Consider the following 17,246-nt stretch of genomic DNA (forward strand, 5'->3'; position numbering starts at 1 on the left):
GATATACAATATTCAGTTGTAAATGATTATAGTAACCTTGTATTTGATAAATGTAAAGATTTAAGCTTTTGGGATAAGAACTCAGTATTTCTTAAAAAGAATGTTGGAGAAACTGGAAAGCAGTATGGCAAAAACTAGGTATAGACGAATATCTTACACAATTTACCAAGATAAGATAAAAATGGATACATGACCTAGGCATAAAGGGACATATTATAAGTAAATTAGGAAAACATGGAACATATTTTATATCATATTCATGGATGACAAGAATTTATGAATAGAGAGGATTGTGAGGTATGTACATATGTATAATTTTGATGACATTAAATTGAAATTGTTTTATACAAGTAAAATGATATAGATATGATTAGAAGGAAAGAAGAAAGTTGAGGAAAAAATTAGAGATGATTTTTCAGATAAAGGCCTCATATTTCAAGTATATCAAGAACTTTGTCAAATGTGTGAGAATAGGAGTCATTCCCCAGTTGATAAATGGTCAAACAATATGAACAACAAGTTTTAGGAAGAAGAAATAAAAGTTATTTATATAGTCATATAAAAATTACTCTAAATCATTATTGGTTAGAAAAATGAAAATTAAAGCAACATTGAGGTACCATATCACATCCACGATAAAAGGGGGAAAAATGACAAATGTTGGAGGGGAGATGGAAAAATTGGGGCACTGATGCATAGTTGGTAGAACAATGAACTGATCCAACCATTTTAGACAGCAACCTGCAATTATGCCCCAAAAGTTATAAAACTGTGCATTTCACCCAATAATACCACTATTAAGCCTGTTTCCCAAAATAATCAGGGAAAAAATAACTATATGTTCTAAAAATAGTTATAATAGCCTTCTTTGTGTTGGCAAAGAACTAGAAATTGAGAAGATGTTCAACAATTGAGGAATAGTTGAATAAGTTTTGGTATATGACTATGATAGGATATTACTGTTGTGTAAGAATTGACTAGCAGGTTGATTTTAGAAAAAACAAGTCAAAATTTGCATAACATAATTAAGAGCATAATGAGTAGAACCAAGAAAATGTTTTATGCAGTAAGAGCAATATTGTTCAAAGAGTAACTGTGAATCACAAAGCTATTCTGAGTAATATGGACATTCAAACAAACTACAAAGGAGCTATAAAGGAAATTGCTATTTACCTCCAGAGAAAGAACTGATATATGGAAGTATGTATAATTAAGGTTTCATATATATGTCCATGTTGAATATCAGCTTTCTCTTGTGCAGGGTAGGTAGGGAGGGAAGGAGATATCACAAAATTCAAAATGAAACAAACAAAAAATAAAATTGTAAAAAAAAAATGTGAAATAACTTTATTTTTATAAACCTACTTCCAGAATTGAAACTGAATCAATGTAACTTGGGCTTCACTCAATGGTAAGTGGCACAAGGACCTATATCATAGAATCATAGGATCCTTGAAAAGATCTCAGTGATCATCTAGTCCAACCCGATCACTTTAAACATAAGGAAGTCTAAGTTAAGAGATTTGTTCAAAGCATATGAATAATAATTAGCAGATCCAAGATTTCAAACCAGTTTCTAGGACTCAAAACTTAATTCTTTTCTCCTCATGCTTTGCACTGAAGCTAAAAGAATTTGGCGGACACTTGGCAGCACTGGAAGTTTATCAGCAACAGAAACAAAAGCTTAGCAGTAAATTAACAAGAATAATTAGTTAAAATGAGAAACTGCCAGATGGTGGTCTGCTGTGAGTTTCTCTTTCTCTAAGTACTTCCTTCAACATGAAACTTTTCCTGACTTGCCCCTTCCTTTACTCCCCTCTTAGTGCCTTTCCCCAAATAAATCAGTAAGTATCTACTTTGTCTATTCATCTAGCTGCCTTTCTCTGTCTCTCTCTGTCTCTGTGTCTCTGTGTGTCTCTCTGTCTTTCTCCCCTTCCCTCCTTCCCTCCCTCCCGCTGATTCTCAAAGGAAGGTATTGTTTTCTATTTTGCCTTTGTTATCCTCAGCATCTAAAAAAGTTCCTGGAACTTTGTAGTTACTGGATCTTTGTTGATTGAATTGCTCCACTCCCCAAATTGAGATCTTGCTTCATATTACTGACCAAAGGACCTAGCAGGTGTTACTTGCCCAAATACAAAACTTTCTAGTTACAAATCTTCCTCCCATAAGTCCTTTATGCAACAGCAGCCTGTATTCTTCTTCCAATAATGCTACCTTTGCTCTAGCCTTTTCTGAAAGTCCTCATGGGGAATTACTCTTACAATTCGTTTAAGTTATGTTGGTGTCTCCTCAATTAGAAAAAAATATCTCCTTCAAGATTTCTGGTCTGAATTTCCTGTCTGTCAATTCCTGTTTTTGTCTTCAGGTCTCCATGGCCTAGGTCCCTCTGTTCCTGTTATAGGTACTGATTTGTGTGGGAATGAGAACATAGCATAAGTTATCCATTAACTGGGGTTTGACACCTTTTTGAGCTAATATCTGAAAGCTGGGGTCTTAGGTTTTTCTGTTAACCCTTTTTTCACCTCCTACATCAGACTGATGGGGGTGATCATCTAACTGTGGAAAGTTCCCTTATTGGGGGAAGACCATCCCCCACTGGTGGTGGGTGGGGGAAGTTGGGTGAGGGGCAGCTCTGGATATCTCAACCCATCTCTGTCCTCCTCAGGCCACAAAAGCAGCAGCCACACCTAATCTTATCTCCCTGAGGGGCGGGGAAGACTGGAATGAAGGGTGGTGGAGCTAGCTCAGTCCTGATCTGGTGTAATTTACCTCTTTATCTGCGTCTGTCCTTTGGTTTAGTTTCTCAAGGAAAAGGTTCTTTGATTTGCCCTATAACATTAATGAACATAAGCTTTTTTAATGCCATTGCCATCATTTGTGACCAGTGATAATTATGGGGAACCTCCCATTTGGTTTGTGTAGCCAAAACAGAGACCACCTTCTCTACATCACCTCCACAGCCTAAGGGAATGGTCATTAGCTAAGCAATGAAAACATAAATGAGGTACAATACAGAAGCCAATTTGGTCATTTGGAACTATTCTAAGAATCCCAGAAAGAAGGCATAGTAATGTGTAAATAAATAGCTGTACTGATTAGGAAATGGGGATGTGAGATATTGGGGAGAGCAGGTCATATAGTCTATTTAGCACTAAACAATGACTTGCCTGAATATGATTTGATACTAAAATATATTATATTCTGTATCCTGTGATTTGTGTGTGTGTGTGTGTGTGTGTGTGTGTGTGTGTGTGTGTGTGTGTGTGTTAAGGAAAATTCTTAGAGAGGAATTTTTATTGCTCATTCATTCAGTGCTGAGCCTAGACCTCAGGTAGTTGCTTCTTGGTGAATAATAGTTTTTGACCAGGATAGCATATACACAGCAGTTAGGCTTATTCCAGGATGTATATTACGATCAGCAATTTAGAGGTGGAAGGAACCCTAAAGATCATTTAGTCTAATCTCTTTATTTTTCAGATAACAGAATTAAGACCTAGAAAAGTTAAGTGACTTGCCCATTTTCCCCCATTGTAAGTGGTGTAGTTAGGAGTTGAACCAGTGCAATAGTACTAATTCAGTTTACTTAAGCAGCAGTGACAGTTCTTTCTTCTAAACTATAGTATTTGTGTCAGTTGTATATTTTAAGTATTTTATATATCTTCTCCTTTACCAGATATGAAGGTTTTTAAATTAGAGATTGTGTCTTATGCATTTCTGAAAATCCCTCTGCAATAAATAAATATTTGAATGTAAATAAAATGTAACAGACTTAATATCCTTGAAGGCAATGAATTTTTCATTTTTATATTTGTATCTCTAGTGCCTAGTACAGTGTATTACACATTACAAGACCTTAATAAATTTCGGTTGACTGAATGAAAAATTATTCAGTTAAGTCTAACTATATACAAGGCACTGTGCTATGTGCTGGAGAAACAAGTAAAAATATTTATATTTAATTTGTTGCCTAATTTGTGGTGTAAATCTATTTGTTTATATGTGTTTATCTTTTTCCCAAATCTGAATTGTCCAATGCTATTTAAAGGGTGTATATTTATCTTTGTTCTCAGTTGTTATTCAGTATATGTGGTAATCGTTTGTTTACCCCTTCTTTGTTATTCTGAACACTATTTTAAGTTTTTTCCCCCTCAAAATGTAATTCCTGCTGCCATCCAGAATCCCCAGACTCTGTAATGACAATGGACTATCTTCTGAAAGAGCTTTCTAAGGTGTTTCCCAAGCTTGCTCTATGAAGGAATGACCTTTCTATTTTAACACCTGGTTTCATATAGGGGACCAAACCTTATTTTCTCTGACATCTTGAAATTTTCAAGAAAAAGAGAACCATTTGAAGAAAACTAGTTTTCTTCACATTCTATACTTATTTGGTGTTCATCATCTCCTAATTTAGAAAATTAACTTTATTCAAATGGTTTAGGTCTACAAAGGGCTTCAACCAGGACAAGTTATATGCCCTAGACAAAGGGAAGAATTCTTTACATCAGCAAAAGCCTAAGGAGCTCAATCAAGATGAAAGAGATGCCAAAAGTAAAGAGATTTTGAAGGGAGAAAAGATCATATTCATCTGTCTAAAAAATCCAAAGCTGAATGATAATGAAAATAAGCTAAAATAAAAGAACACATCTAAAGCAATTAATACCTACACAATACCAGTCAATGCAATCTTTAGGAACAGTAAAATGAACTATAAGTGGGAAGTGCCCTAAAAAAACCTGGTGCAATAATAACAAAATACAAAACCTATACCCTTAAAGAAGGTATAGAAATATGAAAATTTTGGCACCAAAAAGAACAAATATTGATAAATATTCTAAGAGCTTGTGATATACATATTTAAAACCTACAAAACTACTTTTTGAATTTGTTGTTAGTTGTTTCTGACTCTTTTCTTGGCAAAAATACTGGAGTAGTTTGCCATTTCCTTCTCCAGCATATCCCCATTTAAAGATGAAGAACTGATACAAATAGGGGTTAAGTGCCTTGCCCAGAGTTACATAGCTAGTAAGTATCAGAGGACAAAATTGAAATCAGATCTTCCTGATTCCAGGTTCATTACACCTCCTACCTTCCCCACTGTAATAGAACTGGGAAGATCTCTAACAAAAACTAGTACAATATTAATAAAATATAAAGCTTGTACCCTTAAAGCAACTATAGAAAGATGAACACCAAATACATACAAATATTGATAGTCTAAGAGCTTATGGTATGCATGTTAAAAACCTACATCAATACTTTTGGAAAAGTCAGATATAAACCTCTCCCAAATTATAAAAGATTCTATTGCCAGGTACATGCCAATAGATTTGTTAAATATAACCTTGGAATGGAGTCTATGAAACAACTCAAAATCCAAAAATGGACTCATAAACAATGCCTGGGCAATATCCATATTAACTCTGCCAATAATGTCCCAACAAAAAAGCATTGAATAAATATCTGAGTCATGCAGATGTGTTTGTAATTATGATAACAATTCTAGACCAGGTCATTTAGCCAGAAATTACGTAAATTTTCTCCTTAAATTTACAAGATTTAGTGATTAATGAGATTACTCAAGGAAACAGTTGAGATTGCAGTGCAATACTAAATGATGTAAAAAGATAAGCCCATACTGACAACCTAGTAAGATATGCTTTAGTAGATCAAAAGCTTGCTGTGGGGGCGGCTAGGTGGTACAGTGGATAGAGCACCAGTCCTGGAGTCAGGAGTACCTGAGTTCAAATTTGCCTCAGACACTCAACACTTACTAGCTGTGTGACCCTGGGCAAGTTACTTAACCCCAATTGCCTCACTTAAAAAAAAAAAAAAGCTTGTTGTGTTTCATAGACTAATAGATAGCAAGTCTTCATAATACTCTTTTTTTTTTTCTCTGAAGAACTCAACCAATAAATTGTACTGGAAGATCATTATAAATTAAACTGTTGCCCACAATTACCCAGGCAGACAGTACTGATTCATAAAACAAAAACAAAACCCAATAACAATAACAACAAGAACAAAAAACAAAAACTTAAGAACAGTGTTTTTAGCATTGAAAATGTGTAATCTCCATGTCACCTGGACTTTCTTGAAAGAGGAATTAAAAGAATTTGGGAGCAGAATAGGGGCATTGCCTGCCTAATGGCATATCTGCTACTGGATTCATACTGTCATAGGGAAATAGGTGATGGGGGTCCTTAAGTATTCCTCTGTAAAGAATTAAACTTTAGCACACAGTCCTATTAGAATAAAAAATGGTCTTTTATTTTGAGCTAGAGAAAGTGACAGAAGGAAATCAAAAACTTAGCCTCAAGGCAGGAGATGGCTTAGAGATATCTTTCTTCTCTCAGAATGGAAGGGAGGCCAAAACTTAATGGATTTTATGAAACCCTGAATAGGAGCAAAATGCCTTTTGCTCAAACACTTCAAACTGAAAGCAGACAGTCCCCATTTACTTTCCCCAAAAGAATAAACAAATTTAAATGCCTCTTTGAAATTCTTATTCACTATCTTCTTTCCCAAGAAAGTAAATAGATCTTATTGTTGTCCTGATCAACTTTCTAGACCTCCCAGTCTTTGATAATAACCCTCCGGTCTCCGCATAAGCTAACCATAACATCTGCTTTAATTTGAGCTGTTAAACTGATTTGTATTTTTTAACTGATTTACATTTGTAGTATTTGCTTTGAGTTGATTTTTATCATGCCAATGAAATTATTCTGTAACCTGGGAGCCAAGAAACCTGAAAAACCCTTAGAAAGAAGGGAAGCTCTGAGCTCCCTGCTAAGGGAGAGCTAGAGGGGGTCTCCAGCATGATCATGCTTATATTTCTTCTTGGGACAAATTAAATTAGTATTATGTTTTTCTGTCTGTTTCTGATCTGGTTAATCTTGTAGGAGATATTTAGCCATGTTCTCTGATCTGTTTATTGTATTTATAGAAGTACAGGTATGGAAACATAGGAGATATTATAAGATATTATAATTTCTTTGGTCTGTTTATTAATTCTGTTTGTAGGAGACAGGTAGTTTAAACTATATATTTTGATTTTTTACACTATAGAACATAGAATATTGAACTTTAAAAAAATAATAATATCAGGTTAACAACTCAGTCCAAAACCATATCAGAATCCCTTCAAAAAAGATGAGAAGAATAAAATGATAGCAATAATAATAAAATTCATATTTTAAGTTTTTAACCAAGAACTCCTAGATAATATTTTAGCAACAGCATTTTCTTTATTCCTCCTTAAGGTTTTCTTTATTTTCTCTAGCTCTCCAATTCACTTTACAGAATTGATAATGGGGGGAAAAAAGAAATTCAGACACTTCTGTCTAAACTTCAATCTAAACACCAGTCAAATAAACTGTTTGGCATCAAGTCAACAAAACAATTGAATTTTTCATTTCCCCAGCCTTATAGACATGTAGAAGCCACTTTTACTCTGTGCTTCAAAACCTTGTTAACTTTTCTTTTTACATGTTGTTAAAATGTAATGGTCTATACTAAAAAAAAAACAAATACTTTAGAAATCAGTTCTGAAGTATTTTCTTGCTGACAATAGTAGGGGTGGGAAGGTGACATAGTAGTAGGAGTGCTGAATTAGGAATTAAAGATCATAGTTTAAATTCCCTCTCTTGACATTTATTAGCTGTGTGACATTTGGCAGATCACTTGTTTTTCTCTGGGCCCCCATTCCCTCATCTGTTTAATGATGGGTTTGGGATAGATGGCTACGAGTAACTTCTAGTTCTAAGTCTGTGATCCTAAGAAAGTAGTCTATACACAAGCCACCCTTTAAGAGTTTAAGATTTAGGGGAACCAGTTTACAGATATTTCATGTATAAAATTTGTATCTACATTTAAAAGTCAGTACCTGTTATCTGATCAACTACCACCTAGAGATTTCTGTTTGGAGGGGGGAAAGATCTTCATTTTTAAGCAAAAAAGCATGAAAGTCCACTTTTTTTATAGTAGAACAACAAAAAAAAGTCATAGGATTTCCCACTTTTATCTGTATAAGGTGTGATCATAAACTGATTACAGTGTCTCATGTTTGACCTAGCAGTTCACAACATTTCTTGTGTCATCCTGTGCATTCTATTAGTATCCATTCCAGACCCTTTTTTTTTTTCCTGAAAAAGAGTTTATGGTCACACCCTCATTTATATCTTGCAATAAGGATTCAGAATTACATAAAGCTCTATGCCTCAAAGAGGGGGAAAAAGAGAAGATGAAAGTGCACTATTGGTATACCCCAAAGGAAAGGAAGATAAAATAAACTTTAGTATAATTTACTCAACAAAGTAGGGAATTTGTGGAAGGAGAGGAGTGAGGAAGAATAGGAGTGGGGAAGAGGTACTCCTGACTCCAGGGCCAGTGCTCTATCCACTGTGCCATCTAGCTGCGCCAGATGTATGTTTTTAAAATTAATTGCCATTGCTATAGATACCAGTGTTCGGTAAGAATATTTTAATTTGTTAATATAATAATACCCATAAGGTATTGAATATGTGTCTCCCTAACTTTTCATGGTCTCAGGCCTAGTGGAAGAGAAAGCAGGGAGAGAGAGCTTCAACATGACAGTTAGTGCAAGTGATGGAGGAGGTTAAAAGGATTAACAGATAACCTATCAATAGTAGCTATCAAGAGTACCTAAAACAGTTAGCAGAGAAACTTAGGTTTGTGTTCTTACAGTACCCAAGAGGATATCAACCCTTACTACTAACAGAGACAGTAACTAAGGACCATTGACCATTAATAGCCATTAATATTCCTAGATGACAGAACACCTAGAAAACAGATCTTAAGTAAAGTGATACCAAAGACATAGAGATCCTCTGGGTCTGACAAATTTAAGCATGTCTTTAGGAACATGCACAGAAAAGACCAAATGTGTCCTTATGACATCTACACTCAAAAAACACAACTCCAGTGGAAAAGGTTACTGCCTCAGGGGTTGTGTTAAGCCCCCAGAAAGTCCAAATTAGGATAAGCCCTCCCCTGTAAGGTGGAAATTAGGATAATGAGGAGATGATCAATTATTTTCTGATTAGAAATAAAAGCATTTTTATCCCCCTATTCAAGACACCTCCCTGGTGTTCTCCCAGTGGTCACTCACAGTATTTCAATAAAACTTCGGAAACTGAGTCACTGAGTCTTGTAATTCTTTGGGACGCCTCACGATCAATCTGATCAATTAAACCCACCCCCCACATCACAATCAGGAGAAAAGACCCAGCAGACCCATGCTGTCTCTCAGGGAGACAGCACATTGTCTCAGGAGACCCAAGAGACTTCAGAAGACCTACTATACCTAAGCTGTCCAAAGAGGAAGAGTCAAGAGCACTCACCAAGAGAGAAGTTCTTGGCCTTTTGCCAGGATTTTTATGCTCTTTGACTAAAGGTGGGTCATTATACATTGATAAAAGCTAATTGGTTAGCATCATTGGATTCCATTGCTTGATATGACTAGAGAGTGATCTAAATTAAAATGAACTCTACAGATGACATCAAGAAGAATAAGAAAGAAAAACAAAACAAAACACTGAAGGTGCTCAAAGCAAAGTACATTCTCTAGGTGTGGTTTGATCCCATCCCAGCTTCACTGAACTAGACAAAAGAGTCTATCTCCATTTCTTTGTCCCAAATAAAATTTCTTGAAGTTTCCCAAGATCTGGAATTTCTTGAGTGCTGGGGGAGTGTAAGAGAAAGCACTTAGAAACTGACCTTCTGGTCCCTCCCCTACCAAGAAAGCCTTTATTAATAATTATTTTCTGACACTTGTCTGAATTGTATTTCGTTTGACAAAATCATAGAGTTGGGGAGACTATTGCAAAGGGAAATTCAACTGACAAAATACATGAAAAGAATGATAAACAAGTGAATTTAGCTTGTAAGGCTTAAACTAGATGAAGAGACTGTGTTTACATACTGATTGGGGAAGTAAATCACTTGTCTTGGGAGTCTGATCTTGCTTAAGGGTCATTGAGGAAACAATGAAACACAATTTCTGGACTTGGATATTTAAAAAAAAAAAGGTAGTTCCTTTGAGTAGTGTTCTCTAAATATGTTTTCATCTGTCAGTAAAGATATTTGACCTCATGCCATATGTGTATGTGGTTTTTTGAGGGGTTTTTTGTTTGTTTTTATTTAGTTCTTTCAGTTGTTTCTGAATTTTTGTGATTTCCATTAGGGGTTTTCTTGGCAAAGATAGTAGAGTGATTTGCCATTTCCTTCACCAACTCATTGTACATATTAGGAAAATGAGGTAAACAAGATTAAGAGACTTTCCCAGGGGCACACAGCTGGTAAGTGTCTGAGGTCACATTTGAACTCACAAAGATGAGTCTTACTGGTTCCAGGTTTGGCACACTAACTGTGCCACCATGACACACACACACATACACACACACACACACACACACACACACACACACACTCATGAGCTCATGTATACATTCACATATTTCCATTTTTATACATTCTACACATCTATTATTGTACTGATACATTGAACACATTATAATATGTACAAAGATAAAAAAAAATAAGGTAACAGGATCATAGATTTAGAGTTAAAAGGTGCCTTTCAGGAGTTTAAATCTATCATTTTACAGGTAAAGAAACTCAGGCTGAGAGAGTTTAAGCAAATTGCCTAGTCACCCAGCTAGTAAGCCACTAAGGAATGATTTAAAATCATTTTTTCCTGATTCCAAGCTTGCTTGAATGTCTGATGTTGTAAAAATAATTTATTATTAATACTTCAGTGAGAATAATGTGATTAAATATTCTCCATGTTTTTTAATCTTGGCTTAATATTTTATAATACAAAGATTCAAAGGTCTGAGTTCAGTTTATTCCAATATTTAGTTCAAGATGTAATAACTAAAGAGATACCTAATAAAGTCATGAAAATCAAAATTGGACTACAACTTTGTATGTAGTTACTAAATCATATAATACTCATTTTTCATTTTTCTTTCTTTCTTTTTTTTTTTTTTTGCAGGGCAATGGGGGTTAAGTTACTTGCCCAGGGTCACACACACAGCTAGTAAGTGTCAAGTGTCTGAGGCTGAATTTGAACTCAGGTACTCCTGAATCCAGGCCCAGTGCTTTATCCACTGTGCCACCTAGCCGCCCCCTATTTTTCATTCTTTTCATCAATTAATCCAAAGCTTAATTTCTAGGGCAGCTAGGTGGTACAGTGGATAGAGCATGGGGTCTGGAGTCAGGAAGACCTGAATTCAAATCTGGCCTCAGACATTTACTAGCTATGTGACCCTGGGCAAGTCACTTAACCCTGTTTACCTCAGTTTCCTCATCTGTAAAATGAGCTTGAGAAGGAAATGCCAAACTACTATAGTATCTTTGCCAAGAAAACTCCAAATGGGATCATGAAGAATGAGACACAACTGAAATGAGTGAACAACAATACATTTCTATCACCTCTGGTGTCAGGTGGCAATTCTTGAAAAGAATTTAGAAGATGTTGTATTTTTTACATTTTCAACAAATGGATTTAAACCCCATAAAACTTTTTTATAAGGAAGATTTTTCAACTAGTTAAAAAAAGACTTCTTCCAAGTTCTTAAATAGTACAAATATTTGAGTTTTTAGGAGTTATGCTCTAAATCATTCAAAGTCTCCCAGCAATGGAAATATTTCTAAAAATATTTTTAAAATACTTTCCAAAAAGTACAATTTGCTTTTACAAAAGCAATTTTTCCCCCATTCATTAATTAAACATCAAATTTACCTTGAAGGGATAGATTTAATGTGTATGTTTTATTTTTAGAAAATATGTTGTAGGTAGCATACTACTGCCAGTCATTTATCACAGAAAGGTCAGAAGATTTAGAATACTTTTTCTTTTAAATAAAAAGGGTTAAGTTATATTTAAGTTCAATAACTCTTTAAATGTTTTGCCAGGAGATAACCAGTGAATCTCTATTCAGTAAAAATGATCCTCATTGTCATTCTCCATCTCATTACAAAATATTTGCAGTATTTTATTATTTAAAGCTCTCATTTTTATTAGATTAACCATATCAAATATTTCCTTTAGGATTTGGGGGACTTACACTTTTATTTTTCTTCCAGTGGTTTGCCTCTACATTGAATGGCTTTCTCTTATCCTTAGGTAGTATTTTTTTGTTGTTGTTATTCCAATCAAAGTAGATACTCAAGTATTAGCTAGACTTATGCTCGCTCACAAACACACACACACACACACACACACACACACACACACACACACTTTTTCTGGATATAGCTTTGTTTAAATTTTTTTTAAAAAGTAGTTTGCTTTTGAGGATCTACCTTCTCTGGCATATTCTTCAATTTATTACTCACACACACACACACACACACACACACACACACACACACACACGCACACACACAATTATTCTACTTTTCACTATTCCAAAATGCTAGCAAATTCCAGAAGCTGGGATAGATTTTTTTTAAATGTATAGTTTCATCCAAATATACAGCAAACCTCCATCTGATAGATTTTGTCTAATACATGTTTCTTCATACTTTAGCAGTGTATTCCATGCATCTTCTAGCATATTTACTGAACTCTACTAAATTCTCCTCCAAACAAGATGATACTGAGACCTATAACAATATGTAGACATAGAGTATTGGGGTGAGTTGATTATGGTGGGATGATTTCAGCAGCAACACTATAAAACTCAGGTGAGAAAGAGGAATACACTGGGAGAAGAGGTAAGGGAGTGGAAGAATGGGGGAAATTACCTCACGTAAAAAAAGGTGTTCAAGGAAGAGCTTTTGAAATGAAGGTCATGGTGAGTAATGTTAGAATTTTACTATCATCAGGATTGGCTCAAAGAGGGAATATCATGAACACTAAGTTGGCATAGAAAATTATCTTACTTTACAGGGAAGTAAAACAGGAAGAAGGGGGGGGATCATAGAAGGAAGGGAAGATTAAGAGAGCTTGTAGGGCAGCTAAATTGCTCAGGGAATAATAGATGACCAGGCTTAGAATCTGGAAGACTCATTCCTGAATTCAAGTCTGGCTTCAGTCACTTACTTGTGGTATGAACCTAGGCAAGTCACTTAACTCTATTCACCTCAGATTCCTCATCAGTAAAATGAGCTGGACAAGAAAATGGAAAACTACTCCAGTATTTTTGCCAAGAAAATTCCAAATAGGGTTGCAAAGAATCAGATGTGACAGAAAATGGCTGAACAATAGTGGTCAAAAGAAAAACAGACTTTTAAGGAGGAACAGGGGAGAGAGAGAGAGAGAGAGGGAGAGAGAGAGGGAGAGGGAAAGAAGGATAAAAGGGGGGAAATAGGATTGAGAGAAATACAGTTTGTTGAATGGAATGAACTCATCCATAAAACAGAAGTGGAAAGCAGAATGGATTTAAAACAACAAGAACAACAACAGAATCAGAATATATTATGCTTCAGTTGAAGTTCAAACAAACAGGGGTAGTAATGGCTTGGGCTTAGAATGACATGGGCCTAAAATCAATCAGAAGGGGCTTTTACTATGATAAACAAAATCAAAGATGCAGCAGGGCCTGCAAAGTTCTTCCTGTGAAAAATGATTGATCTGTCACATAACAGGATAGCAAAAGTCAAATGTTAACCACATGTGCTACTACTTGGCTGAAGCCAGGAGACAGAGATAATCCCAAAAGACAGGATTATCCTCATCCCAAAGCCTATAACATACTACCCCAGAGCCCAGGAAATGTAATACCAACTGTTTCAGTATCCTGTGTCAAATCCCCACCCCCCACATAACTCCCATCTACTCTCTATAAAAAGCCTTGCTCTTCCCACTGTTTTTTGAGCTAGTGCTTTCTTTCTCCCAAGAGGCGAGGTCTCTGACCTTCCTCTCAGTCACTTTCTCTAGTGACAAATAAAAGACTACTTTGATTCTATTTGGACTGTGCTCAAGGGTGTAATTCTTTATTGAGGAATAACTAAGAACCACAAACGTCTCACTCATGATAATAACAATGACCTCAGACAAAGTAAAAGTAAAAATAGATCTAATTAAAAGAGATAAGCAGAGTAACTACATTTTGCTAAAAAGGTACCACAGACAATGGAATTATATTAATCTAAACAAATGTATCAAATAGCAAAGCATATACATTCTTAAAGGAAAACTTAAATGAGTTACAGGAGGAAATAGACAGTAAAACTATTCTAGTAGGAGACCTCAACTTTCCCCTCTCAAAACTATATAAATCACAAAATAATCAAGAAAGACAATAAGGAAATAAATCAAATTTAACAAAATTTAGATATGCTAGACTTTTAGAGAAAATTGAATAAAGAAAATGTGTACATTTTTCTCTGGCATAATTCCACAAAAATTAACCATGTCTTAGGACATAAAAATCACATAACCAAATGCAGAAAAACAGAAATATTAAATGTATCCCTTTCAGATCATAATGCAATAAAATTATATTCAAAAAAGGAATGTAGAAACATAAATTAAAATTGACTATAAACTAAATACTTTAATCCTGGAAAATGGATAGGTCAAAGAACTCATCATGGAAACAATACATACTTTTATTAAAGAGAATCACAACAATGAAACAACATATGAAAGTTTATGGGATACACCCAAGGCAGTACTTAGGGGAGAATTATATCTCTAAACACATTTATATCTCAATAAAATGGAGATGGAGCAAAGCAGTGAATTGAGCATGTAACTAAAAAATCTAGAAAAAGAAGAAATGAAAAATCCCCAATTAGACATCAAATTGGAAATCCTGAAAACCAGGAGAGAGATTGATAAAATTGAAAGTAAGACAACCTATGAATCAATATATAGAACTAGGAAGTTGATTTTATGAAAAAATCTAATAATAGTGATAAAGCATGAGTTAATTTGAGTAAAAAAAAGGAAACCAAATTATTAGTATCAAAAATGAAAAGGGTGTGTTCAGCACCAATGAAGATGAAATTAAAGCAGTTCTCTATCCCTTCTCATTGAGGCAAATAATTTAACATGGGTTATACAAGAACAGTGAGACAAACCATAATTTCATATTAGTCATATTATGAAAGAAAACAGACCAAAAGGGAAAAAAAAACAAGAAAAATTTAAAAAATTTTCAAAAGTATGCTTGGATCTGCATTCAGATTCCATCATTTATTTCTCTGGAGATAGAATTTTTTGTTTTAAGTTCTTTTGAATTGTCTTGAATTATTGTATTGCTGAGAATAACTGTCATTTTCAGTTGATCATCATATAATATTGCTGTATAGTGTACAATGTTCTCTTGGTTCTGCTCATTTCACTTTGAATCACTTCATGTGAGTCTTCCCAGGTTTTTCTTAGAGCATCCTGCTCATCATCTCTTATAGCACACTAATATTCCATCACAATGCTATACCACAATTTGTTTAGTTGTTTCCCAATTGATGGGCAACCCCTAAAAATCCAAGTTTTGTCACAAAAGAGAGCTGCTATAAATACTTTTGTACTTATAAGTACATTTTCTTTTCGTTTTTTGTCTCTTTGAGATACAGACCTAGTAGTGGTACTTCTGGATAAATGGATATGCACAATTTTTATAACCCTTTGAGCATAGTTCCAAATTATTCTCCAGAATGTTTGAATCAATTCATGACTCCACCAATAGTGCATTAGTCTCTAAGTTTTCCCATATACTCTCCAATATTCATCATTTTTTCTTTTTTGTCATATTAGCCAGTCTGTTAGGTTTGGGGTGGTAGCTCAGAGTTGTTTTAATTTGCATTTCTATAATCAATAATGATTTAAAGCATTTTTCATAAGATTACAGATATTTTTGATTACTTCATTTGAAAGCTGTCTATTCATATTTTTTTACCATTTGTCAATTGGGGAATGGCTTGTATGTGGTCTTATAAATATAACTCAGTTCTCTAGATATTTATGATATGACACCCTTATCAGTGAAGTGCTGTATATTTTTTCATAATTTTGACTATTATGTATTTCCCTCTTCACCATTCCCTCCTATTTATTCTGTTCTCTCTCCTTCCTTTCACTCTTTCCATCCCCAAATATATTTTGCTTCTTACTGCCCTCTCCAAATCAGTCCTCCCTTCTCTCAGGCCCACTTTATTCTCTCTCTTATCTGCTTCCCCTCCCACTTACACATACACTATAAGTAAATTAATAAGGAAATAAACAAATTAAACCACTTTATGTGTTTTAAATATGTACACACATTAAATATGTATATACATATACATATACATACACACAAATATACAGGAAAATTGATTCCAAGAGTTCTTAAATCAATGTGGAAATATAGGTTGGAGTGAGATGGTGAAAGGCTTTTAAATACCAAAAGAGCATTTTGTATTTCATCTTGATAGGTGTTAAAGTCTCTTAAGTAGTGGAATGACCTGTGCCCTAGGAAAAGCAATTTGATAACAGTTTTATCAGAGATTGAATTTCAGTGGGAAGAGACTTAAGGCTGGGAGACCAATTAAGCTATCTCTATACTCCACATGACTTGTGATAAGGGCCTAAACCACTGTAGAGTCTGTGTGAATGAAGAGGATAGGTAATAAATGATCATGTCATTAAAGCAGTACTCCAATGCCTCATTGTCTCATTAATGTAACCATGAGACATTTGAATGTGATTTTAATATAATGCAAGCCCTGACATGCCATACAAAGATATAATGATTTTATGGAAGGCTTTAGCTAAAATCTATTACCTGCAAACTAGCCAGGGACATTCACAATAAGTGTTTGAAACAGTAAGCTTAATAAGCATTTTTAACATTTTCTCCATCACTTTCATAATAATAATCATCATCATACTATAAGCTAGTATTTTGATATATCTTATGATGTACCAGGTACTATGATAAATGCTTTACAATTATTATCTTATTTGATGCTTATAACAAGCCTAGGAAGTAGGTGCTATTATTATCCCCATTTCACAGCTGAGGAAACTGAGGGAAATGGAGGTTATGTGATTTGCCCATGGTCACATATCTAGTAACTATCTGCAGCAGGATCTAGACTCATGTCTTCTTTATTCCAGGTCAAGTGCTCTGTCCACTGTACCACCTCACTGCCAATTAAGTCTAGACAATCAACAAATAATAAATCAAGCCATGATAATGCAATATTTCCTATCACTTGCTAGTCGAGATAATTCCAGCGCATCCCTGGGACAAGCCTTAACTTAATTCAGAGAGACTTATTGCTAGAAT

The sequence above is a fragment of the Dromiciops gliroides genome, chromosome 3, assembly GCF_019393635.1.
Source record: "Dromiciops gliroides isolate mDroGli1 chromosome 3, mDroGli1.pri, whole genome shotgun sequence".
NCBI classification, from domain to species: Eukaryota; Metazoa; Chordata; class Mammalia; order Microbiotheria; family Microbiotheriidae; genus Dromiciops; species Dromiciops gliroides.